Genomic DNA, 15,116 nt, shown 5'->3' with positions numbered 1-15,116 from the left:
ATATCTGGGAGTTTCCTCCCAGGTTTCTAACATAGCTAAAGAAGGCCTTATGATTGTCTTTTGAGTCTTTAGCTATTTTTCTCTCGAAATTTGCTTTGGATGATTTTATGAGAGCTCTTAGTTTTTTACTTATAGTGATCAAGGGTGTCTTACCTTTTAAGGATTTTGCTCTATCTTGTAGTAGCTTCCTCCTTTTGTTGTAGAGTTTGTTTATGGATGGGGTCCACCAGACTGGACGCTTGCCTTTGGTACAAAGAGTCTTTGTTTTGCTTGGGATTGCCTTATCCATGCAGTCCTGCCGGTGCTGGTAGAAGGCATTTGTAAGTGATTCAGCGGCTTGAGTACTGTTTTCCGCCGGCTGGGGCCTTAAAGGAGACCACACTAGTCTTTAGAAGTGTGAAGTCGGCTTTTGAGAAGTTCTTTACTGTGGTCTTTTTTATTTCAGGTGGGGGTGGGATGAGGACCTCCAGCGAGATTAGTTTGTGGTCTGATCTCACCAGTGAGGGGTACACCTCCGGTGTTGAACATTGTGCTCCCATGTTCGTGATGATGAGATCAAGTATGTTATCTCCTCTTGTGGGGATGGTGACTAGTTGTTCCATGGCATTTGAGTTTATGAATTCCAGGAACTTTTGGGCTAGGGTGTTTCGCCTTGAGTCGTGTTCCCAGTCTATATTAGGGTAATTGAAGTCACCTAGTATGATGGTGTTTGGTGATACATTTATCCCTCTAGTGTTTTCAGGAAGGCCATGTGAGGTTCCTGAGTTTGTGAGGGTGGCCTGTAACATGCTACAATTTGCAGAGCAGTCTTGCCTATGGTTAATTGCACCTGGATGGTCTCCGATGCATCGTGCGTTGCCACCAGTCTTGAGGTGTGGGTGTCCTTGATGAATATGGATACCCCCTCCTTTCTTGGTATTGTCCAGATTTTGGGGCCGGAACGCATGATATGAGGTAAAACCTGATAGCTGGGGTGCTCTCAGGAGCCTTGAACCAGGTTTCTGTCACAGCACAGACATCGATGTTCTCCATACTGAGAAGGGCCTCGAGTGCGTGCATTTTGAGATTTAGACTTCTGGCATTGAGCAGCATTACCCTTAGTTTTTTCCTTTTTGTGTTCTAGGGTGGTAGGTTTAGAATTTGAGCCTTGCCTAAAAAGGCACTATGGGGTGGCAAGAGCCTTTGCCAATATCCGGAATCCCAGGGTGACAGGTGCAAGCCGTCCCTTGCGAAGCAGCGTGGCTTGTCCAGCATGTCATCCCAGGCAGACAGACACTGGATCCCCTTTGAATGACACCAGTGTTTAAGCCAATTGTTAAAGCTGATCATCTTATCTCTGTATTGTGGCATCATTCTTGGTGAAGGTAGGATACTGCTCAAGGTCAGGGTCATACCTGCCTGGGCTACATAATCAGAGAGCTCCTCAATGTCTCTTTTCATGTAGTCCAAGGAGGTGCGTCTCAGGTCGCTACACCAGCGTGGACAATGACTGAGTCATATTTGTACCTGCTGTTGAGAGACCTGAGTGCTTGCGTTATGTGGCGGATTCTAGCACCGACAGGCAGCTTACTGTGACCTTCTCCTTACTCAGTCTGGTGAGCGGACGCCAGTGTGTCTGACTATGGAGTCACCAATGACTAGTGTGTCTGGCATTGTGTTTGGCCTTAAGGGCTGTGACTGTTTGATACTCTGACTGTGAGGTCTATGTGTTGCAGGTGTTGTGTTCTGAGGTGGTGGTTGTTTGGGTGTCTGCTTTGGTGGCCTCTGCTGTTTTGGTAGATTTTTGATCAGAGCCTCTGAGTATGTCTTTGTGTGTTTATGTGTATGATTTGAGGTTGTAATGGTACTATGTGAGACTGGGTCTATAGTGTGTGTGGTAACCTTCTCCTCCTGGCTGGTCTTGCCAGTCCTATGTTGAGAGAGCTCAGCCTCCAGTTTGGCCGTTTAGTTGCATCATTCGCATGTATTTGTGTTTTGTGGGAGGAGGAGAGGGTTGTCTGTGTACATGAGGCAATTGTAACATTGCCTCAATATTCCCAGGTTCACCAGCTGAGCAGGAGAGGACACTAGCAACTGATCCCTCGACATGCTAGAAGGAATAGACAAAAAACTTTAAAAAGATTCCGGGGACGTGGGTGACCGAGAAATGGGGGGTTGCCTTTTTGGGGTACTATCTATGACAAGAGTGCCGTATCAAGGTAATAAGTACTGTAGGAGCAAGTGCTACGTTTAACAGATAGAGAATAGTCTACTTAGAGTCAAGTAGAGATGATCTTTTTAGTTATAGGATACGCTGATTAGATCAGTAGTATAGTTCGAGGAAGGCAGTTTTAAGGGAAAATTTGAAGAGTGGACTTTAGGTAGCCCGAATAGTTTAAACCTGCTTAAAAGTGTGCTTTATAGCAGGGGGCTGGAAAAGACAGGAAATGACCCAAAATGGCCAATAAACTACAAGTTACTGCCTTAAACCACTCCTCTGAGGACAAATGAAGGAGTTATGGAAATGACCCCTAGTGGCCAATAAAACTACAGTTTCAAGTCAGTAACCACCTCTATGGGGGGCAGGGAAGCTGCTCAATGTTAGTCACTGCCACTGATGAACACAGAGACCCTCCTTCAGCCCAAGCAAAAATGGCCTCACAGAAACTTTCAAACAGTTCAGGAACAGCAAGCCTGTAACTGAACTTTTTTAACTCTCAGAAAAGTAGGAAAAATGCAAGATTTTTTTTGTTTTTGTTTTTTACAGAGATAGCAGAGGTTCACAAGTAATATCAAGTTATAACAGTGCAGTAAATGACCCCACACAAGAGTGCTAGGTCAAGGACAGAAAATATGCAAGTTTTAAGAAAAAAACAATTTAAAATTAAGTGCAAACAGGAAATTCAGCAAACAGCTGGATTCACCAAGGACATTCATAAACTATCATTCATAACAGCCTTCCTGGTATGAAACTGACCTGATCCTGCTCATTCGAGAAGGCCATCACCTCTTTGTTATATAGTACACATATAGTCATATATGCTTTGAACCATCACTCAGCAGGGATATTGGTCTATAACTTGAAGTGGACATAGGTCTCAACAAGGTTATAGAATCATTGAAGTCAGTGAATGCATTCAATGTGGAGGAGTGGAAAAAGAGGAATCGTATCCCCTTTCAGAAATAAGTTAGGGGCTATATGAAGGCAAAAGATATTATTATTAAGTATATTTAAACTTATCTTTGTGACTGATATTTGTGGCCAGGCATAGATATTCAAGTACCCTAAGAGCGCCCAACTATTTGAGTGACACTGTATGAGAGGCCACTCCTAATAGCCTTGCTCTTGGTCAAACTTCAATTTCAGATTGACAGTAACATTACACAGTAAGATTGGACACCCTTTGTTAAGGGCCCTTCGTAGCTGATAGAAGTGGCTGGTGGCAGTCCAGACTATCTTATTGTCTGGGCAAAAGGGAGAGCATAGCTAGTGAACTGTAAACCTGTGCCAGCCTTTCCCAGGTGTGCGTGTGTGTGTGTGTGTGTGTGTGTGTGTGTGTGTGTGTGTGTGTGTGTGTGTGTAAATCAAACCTCAGAGTGTGTGTCAGCTACTTGGGCAGGGACATGGAGCACTGGTTGGACAGAGGTTGCTGAGGTCTTGGCTTGGTCACTCAGCTGAGATCTCAACTCTAAAGTTGTGCCAGTGGGGAGTCATATTGGGGAGCTGGAGAAAGAGTGAGAAACCAGCCCCAGAATGTGGTCTCTGTGTGCTCTTAATGTAAATTACACTTTACTGTGTGTGTACTTGTCATCCTCCTAGAATGTATGTCCCCCTCTGTTGCCAGTTGTGAGGATTGAGGCTCCTTGATTAGTGGGCTAGTGCTGGGGTGTCATGGTACTGATTAAAGAATGTCTCATTTTTGATCCTCTGTAAGCTACAATCAAATTATGTCATCTCTCTGTATATGTGTCTGTCTATGGTAGATTCTCTAATCATGTAAAACAGTATATTTTGCCTTGATTCAGAAATAGTGATACTCACATATTTTACAAAATGCTTCTTATTCCATACAGTAGTAAATATTCCTCTGAGCCCCAGCAACAGTGCAGACTTCAAGCAGAGATGCTATGCTTTATCAGCATTTGTTTTATGGTTTACAACTCCCCACCCCCCAAATATATGCAACAGCTCTAATATTTCAGGAAAGTGCAACTTCTTAATGGGAATTATTAAAAGCAGAGTGCCGGTGCACAAGCTAACCAAGCCTAAAGCTTTATTGTTGTGTGAACCCTTACATCACTAGCTTATGACAGCCACAAGAGAAGCAATGTGAAATGCAAAGAACACAAACAATTCTGAGCGCCCATGTCAAGCAGTTTAATAAAATCTCTAAAGGAAAAAGAATACCGGTGTTTCCCATAATGGCTTTAGATCCTTGATGAATCAATGTTAAAGTGTCTTCTAACTTACTGCAAATCATGTCTTAAATCTGATTCTAACATTAGCAGGGGACCTTTTCTGATCTGTTATATATCGAATATACCAAGGACATTCATAAACTATCATTCATAACAGCCTTCCTGGTATGAAACTGACCTGATCCTGCTCATTCGAGAAGGCCATCACCTCTTTGTTATATAGTACACATATAGTCATATATACTTTGAATCATCACTCAGCAGGGATATTGGTTTATAATTTGAAGTGGACATAGGTCTCAACAAGGTTATAGAATCATTGAAGTCAGTGAATGCATTCAATGTGGAGGAGTGGAAAAAGAGGAATCATATCCCCTTTCAGAAATATTTAATCTATCTATAAATGTACACCCTTATCTCAAAATACTGATGAATATCTCAGTAGGAGTTCCAGACACACCAGAGGAGATGAGTTTTTTAAAAGAACTTAAGGCCTGATGTAATTCATCTCTGCTATATGGACTTTTAAACTGCCTACTCTGTCGTAAGGACCAATGTAGGAAGTTGACAGTCATTTAACAAAGTAGCTGCTATCCCTGAATACCTATCTGATTTCTGTCTACCAAGAGACAACATTTGCAAAGAATAGGCCACTTATTCTTGTAGGTAACATGTCACACCACGGATTCTATTTGCCATGATTTAGGGCCTTGGCCCCCATTATGTTTGACTTTGCCCACAATTCTTGAGCAAAGAAAGTTGTGAGATATTATCCCTTTTCTCCCACCCTATGGACAAACTGAATCTTTTCTACAAATGGAATGTTTAACCGTTAAGAGCAAAACAGGGATCATTTATTTATGTAGGCTTTACCCACTCTAGCAAAAATCTAACTGTCTCCTGCAATCCCTGCAAAAAGGATAAGTAACAGAGAGGGAATTCACCAAGGAATTCAGTGGACACAGGACAAATAGAAAATATGTAAAGGAGGAAGGATGTTAAGACACTTAAAAAGGCATGCTATACATGTTTATTGTCTGTTTCTACCATCAAGCAAGTGTGATGTAATGTAATAATTCAGAGAAACAAAGTCCAGCAAATTAAGGCTTTATTTGACTGGTAGCAGAAAACATCAGTTTATAAGAAAAGAATGCATGGCAATTGTAACTCGTAGAGATGAGCTTATGTAACATAATAGAACCCCATAACTGAAAGCAATTAACTCCCAAGTGCAAGGTACAAATAGATATATACAAACATTATAAAGTGAAACAAATGCTGAAACAATATTAAATAACTCATGTTAGTGAAATATACAAAACAAAGCACACAATCATAATGTGCTGGACATACCAACATATAAAACCACTTATAATCAGCTGATCATTCAGACAGACAAAGGGGATGTGGGGATATACGCATTTCCTTAAATGCATGCAATTCCTTTGTTGCCAAAATGTGCTTTTGTCATAATATTCACTTGCAAGCTACATTTCATCAATATGTGCCTTACCACCTAGTGGGATGAGTTGAAGCAGATTTAAAGGGTTCTCAAACATATTTTACTGCTAAACTTTGAAAGACAAAGAATACAGGAAAATGGTATGTTTAAATCCATCATCTAGTTGTAGAAAACATTGGGGAACAGAGCAAGTCAAGAGGCAGTTGCCCTGCACACTTCATTTGCCACATTGTGCTGTTACAACAAAGTATTCACAGGACCCCATCAATGCCCTTTCTAGCCATTACTCTTTAGGAAGACAAGTTCTGCTGTGGCGACCCATAACCAGGAAAAGCCGAAAAGACAAACAAACTCTTTAGGAAGACAGTGACAATGAACTTTCTGGAATGAAAAGAAATGACTTGAGAATTTGAGCTCTTAAAGCCAACTGCTACTGCAGAAACCAAACTCAACTAAAGTGAGTTATTCTACATTTAGATTTCCCCCTTGTAGAGAAGCTAGACTTTAATACATATAAAATGTAGTCCCTCATGGAGCTGACTCTTGCAAGTGAAATAAAAAAAATAGTGTAGGCATCCTAATTAGCAGCATTTCCCTGGATAATGGCTTACTAATAGGATATTTTAATAATTTAGTATCATAGCAGATCTGTTCTTGTCAATCATATCTGCAAATTAATCTTTTATGAAATGTAAGAATGAACTGGTGCTGTCATTGACCTGAAGGTTCAATTAAACTGAAACTGAAGAAAGGTGAGGGCAGGGAAATGCCTGCTGTGAAAATCATAGTAGATGTTCTCAAATATGGATAGTACTAGTTGATTTTAAAAATGACAAAAAAAAAAGCTTAAAAACTGCAGTTCTGAACAACTTCTCTAATAATATATTATATTTGTTCCTTGCTGTATTGCATGGCTTAGGTGTTAAGTAGCAGAATAAAGGTGCCATATTTTCAGTGGTTATACATAAAATTATTAGTTCTCACACACCACAACAGGTAACACATCAAAACTGAGATACATTTTTCTGCACATTTGATACATTTTGCGATTTGGCTGAACATTTAAACCAAGGTCTGTCTTTTTAGGAAATTCATTCAGATGCACCATACATCATCTGATTCTTTTATTATTATGCAGAATTTTCTTGTTGAGTAAATCTGTACCCCTGCAATCTATATACATAAATTGTAGGATTTACAAAGATTAATCATACTAAATGCAACATATTTCTAAAAATTAAAATAATTAAAGTCAGTATGTGTACACCTAGCTGAGCGTAATATTGGTACCAAATATCTTTTTCTTTGAAAACTGTCTTAGATTCTTATGATAAAATGATGTGCTGTGAGCTAGTAATAAGTTGTTTTCTATAGTCCAGGGTATGTTTCCCACAGCCGTCATTTCTCTACTATGATACCTTGAGCATGCCGCTTAACCAGGCTGTGCTGCTGGATTGCCACCAAAAACGGACACTTGTGTCTAGCAGGCTTATCTGGTTAATAGATGCAGAGCACCTTAAAGCCCTTAACTTCTGCTCAGTTTCCTAGAGATTTCTGAGGGTTGATCTATGGCTGGCTTACAAGGCATCCACAAACCCCACATTTATGAATCTCCTACATATCTGTAAGCCAAGAAGTATCATAAATTCAATGTCGTGGGACCTGAATTTTGTCTGCGACTTAAAACAGAATATGCTGGAGAAATAGATACATGTCCCAGCCACTGCCCCTCATATAGAACAGGCTTCCCATGCATGTGAAGCTCAGTGTGTCTATTACCCAGTTTAAATGAAACTTAGACCAGTGGATGGGAAATAGGAAATTTATACTAGGCCTGACACCCACCATGTCCCTTATGTTTATAAATCCGGATACAGGGCATCATTATTCTTTTGGGAAAACTTGGCTAGGTTTTGAACCCCCCCCCCCCTTGTCATTAGCCTAGTAACAATTTATGAATCTATGACATGAACCATGAAATGGAGTTAATCACAGAAAAAGCTTTCATTGGTTTACCTTTTCCATATATTTGCTGTATTACAAAAGATTTAGAGAGAGTAACACTAACCTACTGGAATTTTAAGACTTGATAGTGCAAGTCACAAAACTAGGGAAAAAGTACAATTCATGTTAAATAATGGCAAAATGTGAAAACAGCTGTTATGCAGTAAAATGTTTGTTTTGTAGCATGGAAAGCTGCACACACATCAGAAATTATATAATATATATATATAAACATGTACATACTTAACTCTCTCACTACGGGACCTTGGACAAAAGGGAATTCTTTGAGATAAAGCATTTTTGGACTAAACCTCTTCAAATTCTTATTATGTGGAAAAAAATGACATGTTCACAAACAGAATTTAGATTCTGTCAAGGTGTTTCGTTTTTAAACTTAAAGCTTTCTCAAGATGTCCCAGTAATACCCACATCAGTTGGTGAAATCCAGATTCTGTTTGAAGTGAATACTTAAGCTGTCTGGGCAGAGTTGGATCATGGTCAAATGGGGCCCTAGTCATGTAATGAAATGGACCACCCAACAACAGCTCTCCCCACGACAGCCACTCCTGTGTTCCGTTACTTGGTTTTTCTCCCCATTTACCATAAATACTATTCAAACTTGTCAGTGTGCATATACAAAGCAATACAGTCTCACAATGAAAACAGAGTTAGCACAAACAGTAAACTTCTCTGTCTTTGGAACGCACATACATTAAAACCCACATTCAAAGGAAATGGATCTCCACAGTGGTGGATTGTTTACCTCTGGGCTGCTTTAAAACCCTAGGCTCCTTGTACACATTTTTAGGACCATGCATACAAGCATGTGTTCTTTGATTTACCTACCTGATTGCATTAAATTGTATTCCTTGTATAATGCAGCACCACTCGGGACAGTGTGTTTTAAATTTGTAGTTTTCAGCATTTTTCCAGTAAGCAATGAAACAAAACGTATGAACTAATAATGACAAAATTACCCATTTCAGAAGATTTCAACCATAAAAGGCCTCTCAAGCTTCTGTCATTACAGTCCACATATATCAGTAAATATGCACAATCTCTGCAGAACTAAAAGTCATCTGAATAATTCCACATTAAAGAGATCTGTAACTTTGAAGAGGTTACTGCTGGCACTCAACTTTACTTTTCGGCCTTTCATGTACAAATTCGTGCCTGCTGCCCTTGAAGAATAAATTGCTTATGTTGCATTAAAAAAATGGTAAGCTGATAATATTGCTAAAGGTTACAGCTGGCAAACCGACAGCAGTTTCATGGTTACTAGGCATTTCATTCAAAGGAGAACACATTTAAGAGTGCAATACCCCACCCCAACCTTAAAGAGGACCATAGTATCAGCAATCCATCTACATGGTTTGGCATTAGAACTCACAGCCTTCTGGCCCAAAGGCCAGTGTCCTAGCTACTGTACTACTAAGAGCACTTCTCACAATATGTAGTACAAACACTGTTAGCCATTTTTTAAACTAAACAGTTGCACATTGAAGCCAGACTTGGCATGATCAGCAGTAAACTTCTCTTCCTTTGAAACTCACAATTCCTTGAAAATGCACTGAAATGCAAATAAAATGCACTGAAACTCAATTATTTGAAAATACAAATACAACAAAACTCATATTCCTTGAAAATGCATCTCTGATAATTAAGTGAGCAATCTGCTTGTTGGTGTAGAGGATTCAGGCACTTGTCCCCTTCAACTAAAGTACAGGGTTTGACCCTGAGAAAGTTATTTAACTAACCTGTGATCCTAAGTAGGGTTTTACACCCACACATATGTGTTGGCTCATGGAGTTGTTCTTCACATTTGAATTCTGTGTAAAAAAACAGCAGCAGCGAGGGGAGGGGACATTAAGTGTGCATGTGTGCATGACACACACACAGTGTATCATACTAAAGATGTTCTCTGTGTGCGTCCTTAAAAAAGAAATGTAACTTTTTTTTAATTAAAATGAAATGATATGGCATGCCTTAGTAAGCAACCCCCCCAGCTAGTGGCCAACTAGTGGACCACAGGCAACTGCCTGGATCTGGCTGTACCTTTGTGGGGGTTGCCTTAAACATTTGCTTTCAAAAATCTGTCATAAATCTTTCATGAATTGTGAAAAGTTCAAACCCTGCCCTTAGTCATACATTATATAAAACAAAATGTTTAGAACCCTGGTTAATAAAGGTTATATACTAGAAATCTAAAAATAACTCTATTCATACTTCAGCATGGGTAAAACAACACATGGGGCCTAATTACAAAAGACTCGCTCTCAGTGTAAGTGACCACTTACTCTGAGAGTAGGCATTCTGGAATCTGGCCCCTCACTGTAAGCCTGTTTAAAGATAGGCCTTGTACTGAGGTAAGTCACTTACACAAAGAGCAAATCTTTTGGAATCAAACCAATATTCCAAAACAGTGGAACCCAGAGGTGTTTTTCAGACATTCAGTTGCCTAATTATCACACATTTTCTTGAAGCTCAAGTAGGAGTGGCTACTTGACACTATGGAAAACTATTTACAGATGTCTACAAACGTCTACAGAACTTCTTATCCTCTTGGTTTTCCTAAGCAAAGTCCAAGCATGTGGAGAAGTATAGGTCTGAATGTATGAATGTATGTGTGTAGAGAAAGGGGTTGGCATAATGGTTAGAGTGTTTACTTCACAGACACAAAGTGCAAGGTTTGATTCTCATGAAAGGGAAATTGGATTGGTTTAAAATAGCCCAGGTGGGCAGTTAGCCTAGTACTTAACTATGAATCTGTGTGCATAGATAGATAAACATGCATGTATAGATTTATTACAGGACACAGATCCACATACACACATGCATGCGCACACAAACTTATTTGCTTACTAACTGCATGCTCAGCTATGGGCAGCTTGGAGCACTGACAGTTACTGTTATAGCAACATGTAAATAAAATATAAACCAAAAGGTAAAAAGGTCATACAGGCAAACCATTAAGTAAAAACTACAAAGAAAAGACCCAGCCAAGATGGGCCCTTAACTTTGTAACATCCTAAACCTCCCTTAGCCCATGGGCTAATTTTAAATGAACCTCTAAAGGACTTAACATTGTTTCAGCTGTATGGCTACTGAATGCAAATGGCTTTTTGTTTTTTTAAGTCTTTATTGGTATGTGCAGGCCAATAAATCCATATCACACTATATGTAGACATGCCATGTTTTACCTTTTTCCTCAGCACATTGTACAGCATAAGCTGAATGTTTGGCCATACTTTAGTAATGCAGAATTTATAACACAGAATTAGGGTGACTGCAAAATATCTGAAGTTCTTGTGTCTTTCAGCTTTTCCCGGTTAGGGGTCGCCACAGCGGAACTCCAGTCCGCTAATGATTGGTAGTTGATTTTTACGTGGCGAGTTACCAGCCCTGATGCACAACCTTCAATGAAGGTACGTCCATTCATGCATGTCTCCACGCAGAAGATGCTCTAGCTGAGAATCGAACCAGACAGGGTCTTACTGTGAGGCAACAACGATACCTCAGCACCACCACCGCGGTTTGCAAAATATCTGAAGTAAACATCCAAATTAAAGGGTAAAAAGGTCACACACACAAGGCATTTAGTAAAAAGTGAATGAAAGACACCACAAGGTTAAGGTATACACTGTGTAATACCTTAAACTTTCTGTAGTGGAGCCACATAAAATATATGCAAATGAGCCCTTAACTATTTACACTGTATGGCTACTGAATGCCCATGACTTTTTACTTTTACTGTTTTTTTAAGGACTGGATTCATTAAAGTCTACATGTAATATACACCATTCTCAGTGAATAGACAGCACAAGCATAACTCCCACCTTCTTCCTTTTAATTTTAGTTTTCCTACTTATGCTCTGACCTCCTTAAATATCGAAGGGGATTCATAAAGGTTGACACAATGTGTAGACTTTCTACACGTATAATCTTTCTGAGTAAATAGACAGCACAAAAACTGTGGTAGGGATGTTCTTGAATACAGATCGCGTGCGCTTAGTTTGTTGACCATATATGTCTGTCATTTCTCTTATTCGTACTGACTTTACCCCTTGTCATCTCTTCAGTTTTGCTTTATCCATCTACTATATTTCTCCACCTTGCTTTCTCTTCATATATACTGTTATGATACTCTGGGTAACTAACTCATTCACCCTTTGCCAAAAAGTAATTCTCTTAATTTTGTTATTTGTATCTTGTACCATAACCCTCACCAGGCTAGACTGTCTCTTATATTAAGTCTTAGTACATACTAGATTTGCAAGAAATATTTTAGTTACACTTTTCCTATGATAAATGCTACAGGTGGAACTATTTAGCTACATATAATACCCTCCTCCAGTGCAGGCAAATGTTATAAATGCACATTCCCTTCAACAAATGGTATATGTATAACTGTATTCTAGATGTAGCATCTCCTGGTTTCAATAATTGTTAGAACTCCCTAGGCATACACATGTTATCTTGTTCAGCTGAACAGTTGGGTGGTTGGCTTAGTGGATTAAGGCACTGTTAGTGATCTGTTTCCTCTGGTATAAGGTTTGATTCTACTAGCCTCCATGGCCTAAATTAACCTGACACCACTTCTGGTCAGTGCATGAGAAAGAGCTATCGAGATCAGTGCTGTGTCCCAGAGTACAAATAAATGTGCTCTTTAGGCAGTAGCTATTATGTTCTGCTGAGTCTGCTTGTATGTTATCCTGTTCAAAATTGTATATCGCACTCGGTCATTACACTGCTATGTATATAATTGCCAAATCTATAACTAGAATTATCTTTGATTTATTTTTTCCAGTCTGATGTTATATTATCCTTTATATAATTGTTCATAATATTCTATTATTACTCTGCTTTTACAATAATTGTCTATATTGTGCATAGTTGTTACTAACTTTGAAAGTACATATAGTTGTCAACTATTGCTCTTTATCTGTGGAATTTTTCTTCTTGGCCCTTCTCTGAAAGTGGGCTTCTGCCCTGTCAGACTTTCCTGGTAAATAAATGACTTCATAATAAATAAAATAAAATGAAGCCAGTTCCCACTAGCTGCAGACATAGCATGTTTTACCCTATTTCTGAACTCATCAGTACATCTTAAGTGGATTGTTTTACCATAGTGTAGAAACACAGCATTTATAAAAAAAGACTAATGTACCTTAACATTAGGGTGGTTGCAAAACGTCACAAATAAAGTCCAAATTCCAATAGCTGTAGTCATGCAGTAAAGATCCATGTCTGCTTTACTGACGAGTTCAGACAAAGCATGTCTACAGTTAGTGCGGCTTGATTTTTTTGGATTGAATGCACCAGTATATATTTTATAAATTAAAAGCAAAATCTCATGAGCATTCAGAAGACATGTAGCATTTCCGAAAAATGCTATCAAAAGCTAAAAATACTCCATTGATGGGTCTTGACAATTTCTCTAGATGCATCTTAAATGACATGAAACATGATTTAGCCATATTCCTAACAACATTGCTCATTTTCAGCATCCAAACAGGTTTTGTGCCAAGCAAATGGAGAGCAGTTACAGTCAGTACCCTGCAAAAAGGAGGACCTTTCACAGACCCAGATTCATCGAGGGCGCATTATGTTTACTCAATGTGGTGGATTTTTGAAAAGGTCACCAAAGCACTGGATGCAGGCAAAACAGTATACACTAAATAACGTAACCTGGCCAAAATGTTTGACACAATCCTCCACTCAGGCATATAGAAAAACTAAATAAACTGGGATTAAACCACCTGTGTCATACACTCAGTTGCCAAGTGGCTGACAGAGCCTAGGAAATCAGAATAGATAAAGTTACCTCCACAAAGAAACCAGTAACTAATGGGGTCCCCCCGGGTTCTCTACTTGCAAATCTCGTGCTCGGCATCCACTTTTCTGAAGTAAAAGCAAATACCAAAAGCTTTAAATGACTACATTTGCTGATGACTGTAAGCTATTAGTGTCATTGAATTCCCAAATTACATTGCTATCCTTCAAGAATGATTGTCCCAAATAAATAACAGGTGCTGAAATCATGAATTGAAATTCTAGCCAAGGAAAAGGATTATTTATAGCCAAGGAAAAGGATTATTGTATCCTTTCAGAAGTCATCTATCCCATAGAACTACCACATTAACAATATACCTATGACCATTTACCTACTTGTTTGGTATTTGAGAACTTAGGTGGACACTCACCTAACTTTTGACCAACGTGTCCATTATTTTAATAAAGTCCTTCAATATTGCAGAGATTATAAACAAAATAATTGTGTCTATATTTAGCAATGGCATTATCCCCCTTTACTCAGCCCTTATTAGGCCAAACATTGAATATAATGCCCCCTTTAGCATGTATGTCTCCAGTCACATGCAACAACTGGAATGCAGTAGGATACAGCACCCAAACGACACATCTTTCATGGACCAAATCATAGACCTGTCACTGTGCTCAGTATCCTATGGATTGCTAAGAGGTGACCTGTGTCTGGCATACAAGGAATTCTCACCCAGTACTGATGGATTTACTGCACATCAGAAATACTCAGTCTACGGGATATAAACCTCTTCTGCAACATCAATAGAATGGTTTGTAGGGACAGGTATACCTTATAGAGGATATTGCTACACTGGAAAAGACTAACCATCCACACAAAACAAAGTTCATGCCTGTCTATATACAAGTACAAATTGCATCTGCAAATGGGAAACAGAAAATTTACCAAGACTGTCCAAAGTACCATTAATGGATGACTGCAGATCCTAAATGCTTTACCCATGCATATGTATCTACAAACCTGTGAAGCTATAGCACACTAACTTTGTTGAGTCATATATATTTACCTCTATCTATATCAAAGCTATCTATATGTATGCTTGCGTGTGTGTGTGTGTGTGTGTGTGTGTGTGTGTGTGTGTGTGTGTATATATATATATATATATATATATATATATATATATATATATGTGTGTATGTATATATATATATATATATATATATATGTATATATATGTATGTATATATGATTTTGCGAAAAGGATGGACTTGGCTGTGGTGAATACATATTTTAACAAGAGGGAGGAGCATAGGGTAACATACAAGAGTGGAGGAAGATATACACAGGTGGATTATATCTTATGTAGGAGGGCCAGTTTGAAGGAGATTGGAAACTGTAAAGTGGTGACCAGAGAAAGTGTCATTAGGAAGCATAGGATAGTGGTCTGTAGGATGATTGTTATCAAGAAGA

Source organism: Protopterus annectens, chromosome 12.part0 (genome assembly GCF_019279795.1).
Source record: "Protopterus annectens isolate FY-2018-M chromosome 12.part0, PAN1.0, whole genome shotgun sequence".
Lineage (NCBI taxonomy): Eukaryota > Metazoa > Chordata > Ceratodontiformes > Protopteridae > Protopterus > Protopterus annectens.
Note: the sequence above shows the minus strand (reverse complement) of the source record.